Genomic DNA, 18599 nt, shown 5'->3' with positions numbered 1-18599 from the left:
TAATAATAATAGCTTTTCTGAATCACACTGCTTTCAGTGCATTATCATACAATATAAGGCAAAAAAAGTGAACATCATTCAGGTCAATATATATTTGAGGGACTTTTGAATTACATGAATTACATATCTTTGATCAAAAGTTAAAAACATGTTTGTTTAATATTTTATTATGATCTTGTCTTTACAAATTCCATAATTATTTATTTCAGAAACAATCACTTACTAATAAAAATGACTGAATATCACTAATATGTCAACTAAATAACCGCTTGAATTTAATAACAACCACCTCCTAATTAGCTAAACAATAACAAAAGGAGCTAAAGTTGAGATAATCATGGCAGCTAATTCTTTTATGGCAATATATTAAATTTTATATGGAAAATAACAAATTGTATCACTTTCAACTAAGTTGTCCGTTACAAAAACTCCTCTAAAGGAAGTGTGTTAATTCCAGATCACATGACCTGCTCCACATGATGTCATTTCCTCCTGAAGAAAAGACTGGCCAGACTTCAAGGCTTTCTGAGTTATTAAATATGAAGTAGTGTGTGAGTCAAGTGTGGATTTATGGCATGTTAACAGGTTTACTAAAAATAACTTTCAACTTTGCCCAGTTGTTTATATAATATTTAGAAGAATCTTTGTGTAAAAATGCTATGTGGTGTTTGGTTATAGGCGGCCATGTTGATTTTAGGCCTGAAAACAGTAAAAATGTCAACTATGATATAAAAAGTCCCACAATTATATATTGACCCATTCATAGAAAATGCAATAAAGTATGATGTACATAAATAAAATACAAAATATAATATTTGCAAACATCCATATATACACATAAATGTACATGCACATAGACATATCTGAACACTACCCTTCAAAAGTTTGGGGTCACCCACAATTACATGTTTTCCATGAACACTCACACTTTTATCCATGTGCTAACATAACTGCACAAGGGTTTTCTAATCATCAATGAGCCTTTCAACACCATTAACTAACACAATCCGTCACAACAGTCATTTACCATATTAACAATATCTAGACTGGATTTCTGATACATTTAATCTTATCTTCATTGAAAAAATGAGATCGTAAAAATCTTAAAAGCCAATACCTAATTAAAACATTAAATGCACGTTGAAAGCGATGCACATTTTGGCAGTGTGTGTGTTGCTGTGGTGAAATAAGTAGAACACTGATGCTTGAATTCCTTACATGTGACGCTTTTCTTTGTGGGCTCAAAATCATAATACAGTATGAGAGATGGCCTCCTGTGTTCACTCTGTTGGAAGAAAGTTATATTATTCTGGCTTTTCATGTGCAAAATAACTGAAAATCTGTCAGCATCTAAGGAAACTATAAAGTGCAAGAGGTTACAATGAGCTATTGTAGTTTATTAATGTGAGATGTCAACTTGATGTTGGATTTTACAGACTCCCTCCTGTGAAAATCCCATGCTACTAAAAAAAAGCCCAAATAGTGTTATTTTTATACACTAGAAAACACGCATTTTTCTTGGCTCCTTGCAACATTGCGTCAGCCTTTACCCACAGTGGAGACAGTCTATCTTAGCATTTATTTTCTCACGGACTGCAGCTGAAATTTCTTGCCCTTGCAAGTAAACAAGTTTTTATTGTAGTCTTGTTTAAAATATTGTCAGTTGACAGCAATTTGGCAACAGTATTGATTCATCATAGAATTTAATCATAAAGTAAAAAAGCCAAACCTCTATTCGTTCAAGAACAGAGGCGTGCTTGCCCGATTGAAAATAAATTGGCAACTGTTTTGAAGACCCCTACATTGAAAAATGAAGTTGTTTACCTTGCTAACAAGCCCATAAAGTGCTTTAATATACGCTGGAAGACATACACTACCAGTCAAAAGTTTTAGAACACCTCGATTTTTCCAGTTTTTTATTGGAAACTGGAAACTTGTCTTTTGATTCTGTTCCTGTCAGAGTTTTCCCAGTTTCTGAGAACCTTTAGATGGTGAAGCAAACTGTACTCACTGACAGCCTGGCTTTCTTCTCAATTTCTCTGCAGGAAAGACCTACATTTTTAAGTGTTATGATGGTCTTTCTCTCTTCTCTCTGCAGTACAGTCCTGCTCAGATAACGCTGTGGAGGGTATGGAGCCACGGTGTGTTCCACACTACAGCAGGTCCTTGGTTTACAACGTCCTCGACCTACAGCATTTCGTGGTTACGTTGCCATCTCTCATAAATTTATTAAGAAAGTCTTGTTCTATCATTGAGATGTATGGCATTTGCGATGGTAAGACAAATTTTGTGCGGGAACTAGTTGGCGAGCGGACCGGACAAATATGTCGTCATTCGAGAAAGACGGTTTTGTTTATATTTGCCAGTTGTACGCCACATTGGATTGTGCTGCATTTGCTTTCTTTCATTTGTGCTGTTTCTTTTGGAAACTTTATGCCCTTCATTATGGCTCCTAAATGCAAGTCAGGAAAGCCATCTCCATGGAAGTAAAATTGTAAATGGTTGTATTTATATAGCACTTTTATCCAAAGCGCTTTACATGATACGTCACGTTCACCCATTCACACACCGATGGCGGAAGGCGCTAACCACGACCCACCAGGAGCAATTAGGGGTTTGGTGTCTTGCTCAGGGACACCTCGACATGAGCTCGACGGGCCGAGGATCGAACCGGCAACCTTTCAGTTACTAGACGGCCATTCTACCCACTGAGCCATGCCGCGTATATATTAAAACGCTCGGAAAAGGGCGAAACATATGAGAGTTCCGACTCACGGCAAAAATCTTGTTACATCATGCCATAGGAACAAAATTCAGATGTCAGTCAAGATCCCCCCTGTAATTTTATGCAGACAGAGGGGGTTCAAAGTAATCAAGAAAAGTTGGGACACCTGTAGAATTTGGTAGCACCAACTTTCAAGGCTTGATCAAATTCCATTGCCTCCAACAGCTTTAAGTTATTCACCCATTTCTTGTTCCTTGAAAAAGACTTGTTTTTATCATACTGAAATAACATTTCGGTAGCCTTACCTTTTTTTTTTTTTGAACCTCTGGCAGTTCACCACTTACCTTTGTACCATTTCAAGCTATTCATTGGACTTGAACTACTTGAATTTCAATAAAAAACTGGAAAAACTGGGGCCTTCTAAGACTTTCATGGCTTCATCTGTGACAAATCCTAAACCTAAAGATGTAGTGTGCCTGTAGTGTCTTCAGTTGTCATTCTTTTGACACCAGTATCATTTCTCAGTGTGAACTCAGGCTACAAATTCTACAGTGGACACGATTATCGATACTTTGTACATTTTCATGAATCTTCTCTCACACATGCACCTAAAAATTGGAGCCTGTCAAGCCTCCATCCCACCAGCAAGTCTCGGGCCAGCATCCATTATCGAGTTGTCTCAGAAACATTTCCACATCTTTCACCAGCTCTCGCTTTAGAGACATTTTTCCAGACCTGCCATGTTCCAGTGCCGTGCAGCGAAGCCCGTATTGATTTTTTCCTTTTTCTTTCTGTCTTTCTGACGCACTTGAAGGTTTCTATGGAGAACAACTGCTTCTACCAGCTTCAGACAAACTCATTGACTACGTCCAGCCTTCATCAGCAATTTCAGATGAAGTAAAAGCACTTCCACTTTGACAGACTCCCAACCAGGAGTGATGGGGTCTCCATTTTTCATCCAATTTTCTCTCTTCAAGTGGCCCTTTCATGAGAGTAATCCGCATTTACTGAATAGTTCAATCCAATTCTCTGTCCAAGCTACTAACAGACACCTATAAAAAAAATAAAATAAAAGAACTGTCTTTGTTCCACTGATGCCAAGTGCTTTCAAGTTAACATTTTCTATCCTCATGATCCCAAAGCAAACTGGTCAGGTATTATTGAGATATCAAATCTAGTTTAGTCACTATGGGAACGAGCCAAGCAGTTCACGCTATGGCCTGATTTCGTGCAGTTAGACACAGCTCAGTGGGCTTGATTAAGCTGAGTGGGTTGAACTAGCTGCTCACCTTCCACTCTTTGGAGGGATTTGGTTCTGGGAGACTTCAAAGACTTGCTCCTGACATAACAGGTTAGCAGCATTTCCAGCTGTGGAGCAGCAGATCTCATTAACCAGACTGAGCTGAGGTTGCACCCCTGACCTGGACATACATACCAAAAAAATAAAAAATAGGCCATACTGCTTCTCTAACACACCCTGAACACTGTACTATTCTAGCAGATAGCCACTGAGGGGTTGACCTTTCATGTGAGATATTAAACATGAGATCAAATGGTTTTGTGAGACAGCGGCAGGGACCCCAGGAATAATAATTAGCAGTAATTAAAGGAACACACTTCAGCAGTGTCAGAAATCATTGTTCCTTTTTCTCCTGTCACTTGGGGAGAGATGCATGCTGGGAGCTGAGATGCTCCCCCTGGTTTAGCAGTGCCAACAGATGGGCAGATGGGTCTAAAACAAGCATTTGATGGTATGATAAGACTTGCGGATGGTTCAGTTTGAGGTATAATGGGGACAAAGAAGGTAGATTCAATGTGGTCATTGGACATGTTCATGTGATCGTAAAGCTGCAAACTTGTTACTCCAAGTAAGAATGTCAGTTTAGTTTGACATGAAGCTTTTCTGCAGAATTCTACTGTTAGTGATTAGATCCAAACAGTATGAGAGCTTACTGCTGGTGGTGCTTTCTTTAACTGAATTTGCCCAAACTGTGTATATTTTATGTCATATATGACCACTTTTTAAAACATGGCTTAATTTTGATTGTCTAAAGTGTGACTGACAAACGCAGACTTGATGTTCACCCAACACTCATCCAATCTGAGATGATTCTTCAAATCTAATTTACTTTCTATTTGCTCATTGCTTCTATAACCGGGTCAATGCACAATATGTTTTTTGTATCAGATACAGATAAAAGCTCATTTCCATCTGTGGCTGTAGGGTAAAATTTGCAGAAGTGAAAGATAAATATCAGTGAGCGAAAGAAGATGTACCACTTATCACAGATATGATACGAAAATGTCACATAAAAAAGGAAAAAAAGGAGCTTCCTTCAGCCACTTACGCTTACATTCATGAGCCCAAGGTGACCCCTGCGTATGAGACTTTATTCAACCACATAATAGATAAAAATATCTGTTTCTCTATTCTTAGAAACTACCTCTGGTGAAGTAGTTTTTACATTTTGTATGCTGGTGCACACATCATGAGCCAAATTTGTCCAGCACAGGGGGTCCTTAACTTATGTCAGAGTTCCGTTCCTACAGATTGATGTCAGTTGTTTTTTGCCTTAAGTCAGAACTCTGGCGAAAATGTGAACAAAGCCATTACGTGGATCACGATATTGATCAGTTCTTTGGTAAAGTCATAAATACCAATGGCTTTCATGCATGTATGAGTCCCATTACAAGAAGATACCAGAATATGTTTCACTGTTTGTACAACCTGATCTAATAATGCAGATGTTCGTTTGTTCTGAACATCTAATTATGTCTAATTTCACTTCCATGGAGATGGCTTTCCTTGCCTTCGAAGCACTGCCATCAGAAGAATCTGACTTATGCTTGGGAGCCATAATGAAGGGCAAAAAGTTAATGAATGTAGCACAATCCGAGGTGGTGTACAACCGGCGAATGGAAACAAATCCGTTTTATAGCACTGCATGATGACATAATCATCCTCTCCGCTCGCCAGCTAGTTCCACATAACCAGTTCCAACGGAATGGCGAAGCACTGTACATCGAGGAGATCATAATCCCCCTGAATTACAACTGCCTTTGTGTGGTGTAGAGTAGTTTAACGGTGTTTGAGCAGAGTCACAGGTGAGCTGGCGTGCTCGAGCTGCAGGTATTGGAGGATACTACATGTAAAAGTTAGGTAAATATTGTAGTTATGCTTAAAAAAGAAAAACATTAATCCTGTGATAGAGCAGTCAGACATCCACACTCTCACCTGAATTTGCACTGTAAACCATGAGGTGCAGAATCCTCCAGTATGAGTGTGATTCCTAATAATCTGTTCTAAGCGTGTTCAGACATGTTTGAATCCATACTGCAAGCATTTCTCATAATCGACCGCCTAACCACACAATAGAGGAGGGACAACAATGACTTCCTAGAACGGCAAGAAAACAACATTAAAGAAATTGGCCGGTTCCTTCAATGTATGTTCAGTTTTATGCTCCGGCAGGGACAAGTATGTTCAGTTCAAAAAGAAGACATTTATGTAGTTACAATTGAGGATTTTGGGAAGCCTTTCAGAGGCATGAAAGAAACTCAGATAAAAGACCCATGCTTTTGTATTTTCCACACTGAGCAAGAAACCGCCTCAAACGGAGACATCCTCTGTTTTGTATTTATTTTTCTGCTGCTTCGTGACCTTTACACCAGTGACAAGCTGTGAATTACTACGGAGCGGGACTGTGGATGTGCAGGATCTTTGCCATCGGGGGAGACTAAGCCCTCCTGCACATCAGTCTCATAAAAGGACTCGTGTGTGTGTGTGTGTGTGTGTGTGTGTGTGTGTGTGTGTGTGTGTGTGTGTGTGTGTGTGTGTGTGTGTGTGTGTGTTGCAGCGCTCTGGACTCTGACGTCATCGTACAGATGTGCAGTGGGCTTGGCTTAGCGCTACTAAACGCTCATTGGACGGAGCCTCTCAATCCTCCCTGTGTTTACTCCGATCGGCACCGCTCTTTGTCTTTCAGCATCCCACCCCCCCAAAGCTGTCAAAGCATCACAAATGGAAAATTATATTTAAAAGACGTCCCATTATTTTTATTAAATGAAGCAAAACGGGTTATTGTCACACAGATCGAACAGTAAATGGAACTTCTGATGGATGTAGGATATGTGAAGATTACGTTTCCGATCAGTTTTTCGTTAAAGTGCTCAAGCGGTGTTCATTAAAACGCACATCTGAGCGCTGAAGCTGTCATGGAGGCCTGAGTGTCTCCTCAAATGCATCACATCCCCGTTTCCATCCAAATCCTTTAAGAAGAAAAACACACACAGTCTTGTTTCATCAATCAAAGAGCTCAAACAAATTGATTCTCGGTTTGAAAGCCCGTGTTCGAGCGGTGTGTGGTCCTAATCTATGAGGCCCAGCGATCGCCTTGGACAGATATAACAGACAGCAGCAACGATAAGAAACTGGGACATGAGAGACGTTCTTGAATTTCTGTAAAGCAGAGGTTGGAATGCTGTTTTGAGAGGTCTTGTTAAAGACAGATAAGGAGTCCTCATTAAACCTCAAGCTGTTGAGCGAACAAAACACTTAGCAATGACCCATAGCAATAATAGTGGGAGTAGAAGCCACACATTTACACTAGCAGGGCTGTGGTAACCTGAGGATATATATGCAAATCGCACATTTTATTTTGTGTGTGTGTGCACTGTACGAACACACACACACACACACTGTAAGCCTGTGACAGAGCGTTTTGCTGCAAGCCTGTTTGGTCAAACAACCACTTAAACTGCAAATGAGCTGCAAACAAGGAACAGCATAGAGTGACACTCTGCGCATACATAATGAGGATTTGGTTATTGCAACTTCATCTTCCAAGACGCTGTAAGGAGGCGGAACAGCGTTAACAGGGAAAAATAAATAAAAAGGCAGACTTTTGTGGCTCGGAATAAATTCTTTTTAAAAAATGCAAATGGCACTGCACCAACTCCACGGCGTCGGTAGCAGGTCTGTTTCTGAAATTCAATTAATTGGTGACATAAAATACTCAGAATCTCCAAAATAAGATGACTTGGAGGAATAATTCTGGAAACAAATCATGAAAGTCATTGCAAAACTGCAAATGTGAAAATCAAACTGTCAAAAAAGAGCGAAGCTACTGAGAAATGTGGCAATTTATTTAAAACAAACCTCCCACAAGATGGGACTCTCCTCTTGGTTCTTTGCCTAAAATTAAATTGTACAGCTTATTCACAGGATGGAACTATTTTTTATGAAACTGGGGCCACATTTTCTGGCAATTTATTATTGACAAAGTGCAAAATGTCCTCAGAGACCAGATGACATCTTCAGATAGCTTGTTTTCATTAAATTTACATTGAGCTATAGTAAAATGTTCCAGTTGATTTAGTAGAACTCTTATTGTGGGTTAATCAGCTACAATAGTAGAGATAATTGAATAATAATCTAAAAAAACAACTTTTTGATAATCAGTGAGTTGCTATGAGTCACTTTTGAAGACAAATGTCCTATTCGTACAGGATTAGTAATACTTGGGGATCTCTGGTAAATCTGAATTATCCCACCACCTCTGCGTTTCTTGCAGTGCATTCGTACGGGATAAGCAAAGTCTGTATTTTACTCCCATTTACTGACATTACAGCCCAGATAGGATGTCAAATCTGTGCACGTCGCAACATTCACGGTTGCTACATCCATGCGCAAAATGGCTGCTACACGCAAAAAAACCCCCCAGATACTGGTCGCGTGATCACTTTCAGCCAAGCGTAAACTAACCGTGACGTCACCCGTTGGTTTCACCGCCGAGAAAATGAAGCCCGGATTTTGCTACTTCCTGGTCGCCATTTTGGATTTTTTGGAGCCAGTGACGTAAAAAGCGTCATCAAACAGGCTGGACCGGAGAGCAACTAGGGGCAGGATTGGCTGAGGACTCTCTTATCCCGCCCACATTTTACCACAGAGGCTTCTGTTGCTGTCTATCAAGTATAGCCACGCCCCCTGGCTCCGCCAACTTTAACGATTTATTTGAAATTCAGGATTGATTTATTTTAAGATCGGCCACCTGATCTCTCATTTTGACCATGAAAACTAACGGGAAAAAAATCCTGAGCTGTAGAAAATCAGTCTATCAAATTTTATTTTTTCCAAAAATGAATTGGGGTCTATGGACCAAAAGCTTTTTGGAGCCAACCCTAGCGGACGGCGTGATATTGCAAGTTTTTGACACTTCCAGGTGGGCTTCAATTCTGGAGCCAGATGCTACATCCACTATGTATACAGTCTATGCTTTTAGCGTGGTATGTAGTCGTCATGGCAACACCAGTGTGACTTGAGAACAGTGGGCAGCGTTTGCGGAAAGAAACATTTTTCTAGGCCCGTCTTTCTACAGGCTTAATGCATCCTGCCACGCATGTCATCCACCTCAACATCCTCAGAAATGTGCCTTTTCTTGTTGATCAGATTTTGCCGTTTCTGTGAATGCTCCATAGGCCTGTTGTGTATCGGCCTACTTCTGCATTTGCTCCTAAAACGCTGTCAATAATTTCCACCGCAGCCTCCATAATTCAACCAAGAAAGAGGTACAAAAAGGCGCACAATAAAAACAACAACCAAAATTCCCCCCAATCACTGAGATGCAGATTCACACGGGACTAGTATTATTACAGGACGTCTGTGTTTGCCGAAATATGGCAGGTAATTTGTGGTGGAATTTTTACTTTACAAATTACAGACATGGAGCATTCACACGGGATTAAGATCACAGACATCCTCTGCAGTTTTTACAAATCACCATTGGTTCCGGAGTAATACTAATCCCATGGAAATAGGGCTAAAAAGTCTAAATTTTCTGATTCCATCTTCTTAAATGTAAATATTTTTGATTTCTTTCTTCCTCTATGCAAGTAAACAGAATGTGTATGGGTTGTGCACAGAACAAGACATTTGTAAACACTGATTGACATTTTTATCATTCTAAAAACCAAACGACTAAATGAGAAAATAATTGGTAGATTAATCAGCAACAAAACTAATCAATATGTGCAGCTTTGTGGAGGAGTAGACCATTCACAGCCTACAAGATCTACAGCCATGTTAGCAGGTCTGTAAGATTAGGAAATAGTCTGCACACATTTGACTTTTTTGAATCTTTAAAGCACTGAAAGCTCTTTACAGTGCTTTGCATTTAGACACAAACAACGGCAGAGCTGTCTTGCAAGGTGCTTACCTGCTATTTGAGAAATTTAGGGTTCAGCATCTTGCCCACAAGTCTTGCAATTAGTGCACAAAATGCTCTACCAACGGAGTCACAGTTGACCGTCCTATTATGCTAAGCTAACATAAGCATCCTTGCATGCCTACAATGACAACACTACACACATCTGATGTTTTTTACTAGACACTGGGATACCAGCAGACATTATTATCCTTGCTACCAGGGTGGCTAAAAACACCCACTGTAAGCCCACAGAGCCCAAGATGACCCCAACAAAGTGACGGTTTTGAAACAGATATAGGACTAAAATGCATCGCTGTCATTTTTAAAGACTCTCTTCAATGGAAATCAATGCTTTTTATATGTTGGTGTATACATCATGAGCATAGTAAGCAGTCACCACCACGACTGAGCATTTTCACCTCGAAACTACAGTGTACTGATGACAGTTTCAAAGATCGGCATTAGACTTCCTGGGTTTCAAACAAAACAAGGCTAAGGAACCAATCCTGTCAGCTTGCAGAGCAGGACTTCCTGTATTCTTCAGAATCAGTTTCAGGTAAAGACATTCATGACTGAATTACTCCATTATCAAAACCAATGAGTAGTTTTGCAGTGTCTGAACAGCGCTGCAGGTGAGCTGGTGTACTTGAGTTGCAGGGAGTGGAGAAAGTTAAGTTGAGATAGAAGCAACGGTGTAAAGTCACATCGAGATCATTATGGAAAAAAGCATTCAAATATGATACACACAGATGAGATTTAAAGAGTTAAACCACTAAATGAAGAGTAACTAATATAATAAATAACTCATGAAACATCAATTCATTTCCTGTCAATTGACTAGATGGAAGCACTCACATAAAATAATAAGTGATATTACCTTTTGCTGTTGTAAAAGGGGTTTTACGAGACGTGTCTTTTATGATAAGTGCGTGTAGTTAGCAGTGCAAAGATTTAATAACGCACCGTTTTTATCTCAAGCCATCACTAGCCGGTATGGCTGTAAATAGCTCGGCTCCAGAGGCAGCTCTTCTTTTCTTTTACTACTCGCCGAGGTGCACATTTGATATACAGCCCATGATAAATCTCTGCGGGCTCGGGGACACTTGGGGGAGACGGTGGCATGTTAGAATTAGCTTACTCCACTGTCACCGGGCCTGGCACACAGTGTCAAACACACACTCCTAACAAGCTGACTGGAGACGAGGCCCTTTAAGGCGCTGGAGCTGCGTTGTCATGTACTATAGTACCTACTGCATTACACAGCTCCCCAAAGAGCTCAGCTGTCAGCCGAAGCAAATGGCAAATCTGCACTCATCTTTTGGGTGTGGAGTCGGATTACAGGAGGAGACAAGGATCTATGAGCATCACGAGGAGGCTTCAACTGTGCGACGAAAAAGGACATTTTACAGGACAAATTGTTTAAGATAAAGAATTTTCACGGCTCCGATTCTCCTAAAAGTTTTGCAGGGGGAAATAAAAAGCTCCGGGTTTTCCTTCTGAGCAACTTCCTGTGTGACAGCTCAGTCTGTAGCTAAAGGGCCCCTCCAGGCTCCACAACACTGTCGCCCTCCATTAACAGGGACGTCGCCGCCTAATTGGGTCTTCCCCTGGTGCCACACTGTGCACCAAATTCCACCCGCTCTTATCACTATCCAGAATCTTATCATACACGGGTTTTTTCCTTGAAAGTTAGACTCACGGAATCTGTAACTCTCCATTTTGTATGAACAAAATATTTTTTCTTTGTCAGTTAAACGTGGTCTACTTTGGAATTATTAAAGATTTTATTCTTTTTTTTTGTCCACAATTTGAGGGCTGCCAACCAAGCAGCAGCAGCTCTCTTGACTGGTCTGTTTAACAGCTAAATATTCCTGCTCATTACCAAGTAAAACTCCCACCAGATCTGCAGGTGTCAGTAAAGGTTGTGGGTCCAGCGAGGTTTTCCTGGAACGAAGGTCTGAACAGCAGCAGCAGCAGAGGCATATTGATCGTGTTAACAGTCGTGTAGGCAGACAGCTGTAATGGACGTTACCCTGCTCCTGTCACTGCTGAAACATTGGGGAGCTACTGTCAAGACTACAGCAGGAGTGAATATTTTCTGTGTGTGTGTGTGTGTGTGTGCAGATACCCGAAACCAGTCGATAAAGTATGCCTAAAAGTGCTAAGTTGTGGCTACAATGGTTGTGCTGCTCGGGCAAAAGCCTTCTCCTAATATTTTAGTAATATCATACAACCTCATCTCTAACACAGCTGAGACAGACTCCAGCTCCTTCTGTATATAAATCAGGTATAGATAGTGGTTGGATGGATGGAATATGGCAAGAAATGTTTTACAAATGGCATATATGTGCTTGTGGATTCCTATATTTGCATCTATGGCATTATTCAGAAACATGCTAAGAGCTGTAACTTTCATGAGTAAAAGCATCAGTGTTAACCCTGTAAGACACAAACATGGAAAAATCTACACTCCAACAGTGGGTTTTACAGGGTTAATAAAGAACAAGCTCTTGCAATAAGTAGAACCCAAAATATAGCCTTAATGCCTCTGAGATGTGGCGTGCTAAGAGGTAAATGCTTAACACTAAGGCTGTGGTGTATATGCTGTTTATTTACTGAGTGTGTATGCATTGGCATAGTATTGGAGGAAACTAAAAGCAGCCGTTTGATAAATATGCAGGTCTGTGAACTCACTGTTCAGTAGCTGAACTTAACATTTATATGCATCCAGCAAGACAACGGATTAGTGTTCGACTGATTAATGAGCAATTACTGGATTTGATATGATCTTCAAATAACATTCCACCATTCATCAGAGCTGGAGGCTTTAAAAACAGAACAAATCATTGGATTTTTTCCCCTTCCCATTGGTTTATGAACTGTGATATGCTATTCTGTCAGGAAATTTAACTAAATACAAGCATAAAATCATGATATTTCATCAAAATTACTGTGAGTTTGTAACGTTTTTGCTGCTTTTGTCATTTTGTTCTTATTTATGTCATTTTGTGTTTTGAAGTTTTAGTCATTTTGGGCATGTTTATTTATTTTATTTTTTTAACTTTTTTTTTAAGAAGTTCTGCAAAGAAAGATTTAGCATGTTTGTTAGACCTGAACAAGATACGCAATGCTCTATGCGAATAACACTGACCGTAGAAAGCATTTAATTCTCAAGAACAAAACTCCTCAAGGTTACATTTTTGTCAATTGAAGGCATTTGTATTGTAACTTAGAGGATCAGTTTTACACAACAACGTTTCCTGGTGCAGTAAACATTCTTCCTCCATATCTAATCCATCCATATCCATATTTAATATTCTGGGCTTCTGAGTATGCTGCCTTTTGTCTTCAGTATCCATTTTTAAGCTCTGACTCATGCAGTCTTTGTGGCTTCTGTGTGATGTTTCTAAATAACAGACAAGTGACGAAATCTAAGAGAACGCTGTTTTCCATTTTGATTTACAGTGTTTCAAAGCAGGCTGTGTAAGACATCCAGTGCCACAAAGAACAAAGAAAGAAAGAAGAAGATTTATACGTTGTAGCTAGTACGGCAGGCTATAACTTATGGCGCCCTCTGGGAAATTCCAAGTTCTCTTAACAGTCGAGCGGTTTCCACCAAAGCTCTACAGGAAGCTGAAACAGCCTTTGACATTTTTCCCTGGGAAGTTAGTCTCAAGGAGAAGATTTTGTCAGTGGGCTGTCATTTGAAAACACCCTTGTTTCTCTCTTATAGATAAAGAAAGGCTTTTGACAAGGCCTAAAAACCGTTTAAAAGCTGTATAGGAAATGGAGCTCTCGGCTCTGGAGGGCAGAAAGGCCTGGAGGTTTGTGGTTGAATGACCTCTTGAACTCACTTCCTTCAGTCTTGACAGCAGATACCAAAGAAGAAGAGCCTACTCTCTTGGCCATGGGTCTCTGAAACATCTTTGTTTTAGTGTATCATAAACTGAAAAGCAATATTAAAGAATAGAAACCAACCCTCGCCAACTGCTTTAGTTTAAAAAGAAAATTCCCAGTTTGCTCCATCGTAGCTCCTACTGTATATTCAGCTCTTCTTACACAACCACTGGTGACAGCTATTTGTTTACTCATACATAAAATAAGAGAGTCAGAGTGGCTTCTGAGACGCACTCTGAGTGTCCATCGGGGAAAGTAATCAAACTCAGAGTGAGGAGAGAGCAGGTTTTCAATCATCCCCCAGCGAACCAACGCCGCATCACAAACATGCGGCTTTCTGAATGTCCCGATCCGGCGTGCTGTCGTGCTCAGCAGTTCTGAAGAAACATGCTGATTCGGGTATATGAAGTGTCAATCATTATCTTCGGTGTAGTTATTCATGTGCGAACGCTGACGGGAAACATCCGTGGGATGCTGGGTAATTTTCTACGTGAAAATAGAATCTGACAAAAGAAAGCAGAGGGAGTCAAAACTTTGAAATGACACGCTTGTTCCTCCCCTGCTGCAGTGTGGATGCACAGAAATCTGCTCACGCATTCGTGACTAACGGCTTTTCTCTTATAAAATCCTACTGCATCGGCAGAACTACATAAACAACATTAAGGTGCCAAAACCGGCCCTCCAAAGGGTCCAGTCTGGCCCGCTGGACAACTCCGTAAAGAGTAAAAATTACAGAAAAGACATGAACTGCAAATTGTAAATTTGTCAAACTTTAAATTTTAAATATTTTCCAGACCACGGCAAGATTTTTTTGATCATAAAGTAAAACACTAGGCTGCTCAATGTTCTTTTGTTAATTTTGTCTCATTTTTGTAAAATTTGGGGGGGTTTGTAATTTCTTGTCTTGTTTTTGTCGTTTGTCCATTTATTTGTCACTTTGTACCTTTTTGTCTAATTTCTTGTCTCTTTTCTTGTTTTGTTTTGTTCTGTTTGTCTCATTTTGTGTCTCATTTTTGTAATATTTTGTTTTGCTTTTGTCGCTTTTGTCTGACTTGTCATTTGTCTCAGGTTTTTGTCGTTTTTGTCTCTTTTGTGTCATTTGTGTAGTTTTTTTGTCTTGTTTTCCGTCCATTTTTTGTGGCTTTGTAACTTTGTCTCATTTTTTTCGTCTCTTTTTTCTTTTGTTTTGTGTCTTTTGTATCATCTTTTTTTGTCATTTTGTGTCTTGATGTTGTAATGTTTTGTCTTTTTTTTGTTCCTTTTTGTCTTGTTTTTGTCTGACTTCTGTCCTTTTGATAAGTAAAATACTATATCATTCAGTTCCAGATACCTGTGACTAAATGTTTGGTGTCTTTTTGTCGAAACACTGTGATCTGGAAGCTGTAATGTGTAAATGATAAAACTGATGCATCATGTTGTTGAAATTTAACTTATTTTTCTTAATAAATTTCAATCTGTTCATAATGTTTTGTAAAAAGACCATTCCTTAAATGTCAACATTTCAGAATGTATTTTTTTTTGCACTAAAACAAAAGAAACAATTGGAGTTGTGGTTATTTATTTGTTATTATGCTCTGATTTGAATGGTCTGGCCCACTTGAGATCAAATGCGGCGCCTGAACTAAGATGAGTTTGACATGCCTGATCTAAGGGTATTTGATTTTCTTATAACATGCATTGTGACAAACCTATACAAACTACACATCCGTGGTCAAACTTGTGTCTACGATGTCTTAAAGTGTATTCAAGTTGTTCTCATAAAGCGGTGAATTAAACACTCCTACTTGATGCAACTATTTTGATGTTTCAAGATAATCAAAAAGAAATCCTCCACAAAATACAGCTGAGTCACAAAATACAGTGCATTGATGTGAAACCGCCCACATTTCCTTCTTGCTACTTGGCTCTGGAGTCCTATTAGAATGTCACGAGGCTTTTTCTCTGGGTGCATAAATTGCCACACGTTACAGAAGAATTCAAAAGCTAACAGCTTGACAGCATCTATTTAATCCAAAATGAAACCCTGATACAATATTTGTTGGAAACCTGCATCATTTACTCAGCGAGGGTTGAAGTGTAAAAGTTGAAAAAGTCAAACAGAATGAGAATCTCGGTCATGAGGAGGATTAGGAGCTAGCAAACGGCTAACGGTAGCAGTGTTGCATCATTCCTGTTGCATCCAGTATCAGAACTGAAACCTGCTGTTCAGTCAAGAGATCTGGTGCTATTGCAGGGTTTCTGATGAGAGTTACAGTGGATTTCACGCACAGAATGCAATCAAAAGGATGCATCCTAAATAGAAGCGGTCAGATCACGTCATTGTCCCGAATAAGTGCAATTCTTTGATTTTTTTTTTATATCAAACTATACTTTCTTATTACATTTCTCTTTAGGATAGACACTTTTTAGGGAGGCTGCAAATAGTCATGAAAGACTGACACACAACCGGAATACTGCACAAAAACACTATTTTACATTTTAACTGGCTCCATTTTGGTGATTGCGACCTTTAATGTTAAGATTTAGTACATTTGCGATGCATAAATAGGTCACCGTTTATCAAATTTATACAAAAGAGATGGCACCTTTGAGTAAACCACGTGTTTTGTTATCAGAAATACTGCACAAAAGATTAATTTACTTCTTAACAGGCTTCAATTTGGTGATTATGACCTTCAATTTCAAGATTTTTAATACTTGTGCAATGCAGACACACATCACTTTTTACCAAAATTTATGGAAAAAAGCTAAATAAGTCAGAAAGCCTTGGAGTCTTCCCAGTCTTTTCTTCAGCAGGAAATGACATCATGTGGAGCAGGTCATGTGATCTGGAAATAACACACTTCCTTGAGAGGTGTTTTTGTAATGGGGAACTTAGCTGAAAGTGAGACAGTGTGTTTTATTCCATATATTGCCAAAAAGAAATCTGTTATGATTATCTCAACTTAATTTAAAAAAAACACAAAACTATTTCTGAATCAGCTCATTTTATTATTGTTTAGCTAATTAGAAGGGGGTTGTTATTGAATTTAGACAGTTATTTAGTCCACATTTTAGTGATATCCAGTCATTTTTTATTAATATGCGATTGTTTCCATAATAAATAATTCTGGAATTTGTAAAGACATGATTATAATGAACATAAAATATTTGAGTTTTTTTTTTACTTTTAATAAAACTGTCTCCAAGATATATCCCATGGACTTCCAAAATCCCTCCTATATATTGACCCTGTCGCCAATAGCAGGTTGACATTCTGACATTTTCCGTGAAATATCTCAAGATCTACTCGATGAAGGGGCGTGAAGTTACGCTTTTGCATTCATAGCACCCAAGCAACGCATCCTAATGCCTTTGATGATGACTTACAGATTGACATTTTTTGCTTTTCCACTGGAATATTTACAGTAAGGCATCTCTAAGTAAGCAACTATCATTCTCAGATGCCAGATTTGTTTGAGGGAAGCATCGGAGACGAATCTTTCATTTCACTTTACACCTGAGGAGAGTGAAACTCGGAACAGACAGGGATGCTAATGCAGTTATGCATCTGGTACAGATTGGAAAAGCAGATTTTCCTCTTTGATTCTACCTGAATGAAGCCCAGTGGAGAGATAAGATGGCAGCTTGCACTGCCTCTGGGGATGTGAGAGATTCTGCTGCAGTCACACAGGCTAACACGCTACAATATGAACACTCAGGTTACCTAAAGAGAACTCACCCATCCTCCACACCACACTCCGCTGGAACACGTAAATTACCAATAAAATACATGTTCACCTGCTCTAAACCCCCCCAAAAATCTTTTAACAATACTATCAATATCCAAAATGCCCTGACAGTGGCACTTCTGGGAGTATCTGTTGTGATATGGGTTGTCTGGCAGGTTAACAGGAGTCATTTTGAAGGTTTAATGAGCACTTAGACATGCACAAACACACACATGCACAGCACTGTCAGTCCACGGAGCTTTGGAGTGGGCGGCTGATGCTTTTTAAATGGAGTCCGGAGCAAAATCGTGCACAACGAAAGATCGCTGCATCTTAAAACTAAAACAACAACAACACAGCCGAGTGCAATCTGCAATTTTCTGCTCGGAAAAGACACTCCAGCCTGCTAAGATTGTAATTTCTTTTTGTCTTGGAACTCTTTCTGAAGTTTAATTTCCATTTGAGAAAGAAGTGCCACGAATCGATTAGCATAATTGGAAAGAAAAGCCGTGATCTTTCACAATGAAGGATTTGCAGTTGAATTTCCAGCAAGCAAAGGTTTTGACATGACTGACCTCTGCTGTGGGAGTGAAAATACAACAGAAGGAGTTGGTTTCTACTCCCATCGAAGAGCATTTTATTGCAGTCAGTCTTAACTAGTGCCATTACTATCGCAATTTGATAAGGCTTTCAGTGGGAGAAGGAGGACAGGTTTTATTCACCGGTGGAGTTTTGTTCCCGTAGCTGAAGGAGGGAATCTAAGAGGAGACATATTGCACCGCAGAAATGACCTGGATATTGACAAAATCAATCTTCCAAGACTATACGAGGCACATCTCTTTTTATTCGCCAGATATGTGTGTGTATCTTCCCTCCTACCCACTCGCTCCCTTGATTGTTTTTACTTTATTTGCAAGTTCGGGCTCATCAGTCTTCTCCGGCGGCGCAGGAAGGGGAGGGGTGAGGAAGGAACAATCTCATAACTCTCTCATTACCGCCCCCAGCCTCATGAAGAATAACGCTGCTGCTCACAGATAACAACAAAACCTCGCTTTTGGGACA

At 39.6% G+C, this 18599-nt stretch overlaps 1 protein-coding gene across 5 annotated transcripts in view; it reads right to left on the bottom strand.

Moving 5' to 3' along the window:
• Positions 1 to 18599, bottom strand: part of ppfia2 (PTPRF interacting protein alpha 2) — a 233186-nt gene that overhangs the window by 146056 nt on the left and 68531 nt on the right. The gene's annotated exons all lie outside the window — the stretch shown is intronic.

This window comes from Acanthochromis polyacanthus, chromosome 1 (genome assembly GCF_021347895.1).
Source record: "Acanthochromis polyacanthus isolate Apoly-LR-REF ecotype Palm Island chromosome 1, KAUST_Apoly_ChrSc, whole genome shotgun sequence".
NCBI classification, from domain to species: Eukaryota; Metazoa; Chordata; class Actinopteri; family Pomacentridae; genus Acanthochromis; species Acanthochromis polyacanthus.
The sequence above is the reverse complement of the archived record's forward strand: the minus strand, read 5'-3'. Positions and strand labels throughout refer to the sequence as shown.